This window comes from Arachis ipaensis, chromosome B03, assembly GCF_000816755.2.
Source record: "Arachis ipaensis cultivar K30076 chromosome B03, Araip1.1, whole genome shotgun sequence".
Classification (NCBI taxonomy): Eukaryota; Viridiplantae; Streptophyta; class Magnoliopsida; order Fabales; family Fabaceae; genus Arachis; species Arachis ipaensis.
In genome coordinates, this window is record NC_029787.2 from 9,175,701 (window position 1) to 9,176,261 (window position 561).

Consider the following 561-nt stretch of genomic DNA (forward strand, 5'->3'; position numbering starts at 1 on the left):
TAAAATCTTTAAATAAATTATTATTTCTAATTAAAAAATTTGAATGATTATATATCTAATAATGAAATTTGTAAATTAATTTGAAGATTGAATTGGTTTGATATATAGAACGAACTACTTAAAACGAGTAGTTTTGTATAACTACTATAGTCTTTGATGGATATAAAATAAATTTATATCTTTCATAGTTATAAATATTTATTTATTTATTAAAACATTAGAATAACATCTTCACAAATAAAGATAGACTTTATTATTATGTCTTTAACTATATTTCAAGATAAGAAATCACACGGTTAAACTTAAAAATAAATAAATAAATAAATCAAACAATGCATAATTTATCAAAGAAGTTAATAGCAATTACAAATGAAAACTCACTTCTCTCAAACCATAATAATCAATCAAGTGGTTAGTTCACTTCATCAATCCATATAATCGGAGGTTTTTATATGAAATATGATCAGCCCACCATAGTATACAGTAATGATGCTAGTAATTCTCAAGAAGATAATAATTTAAATTTATTTTATTTAATTTAATATTTATAATTATACACTT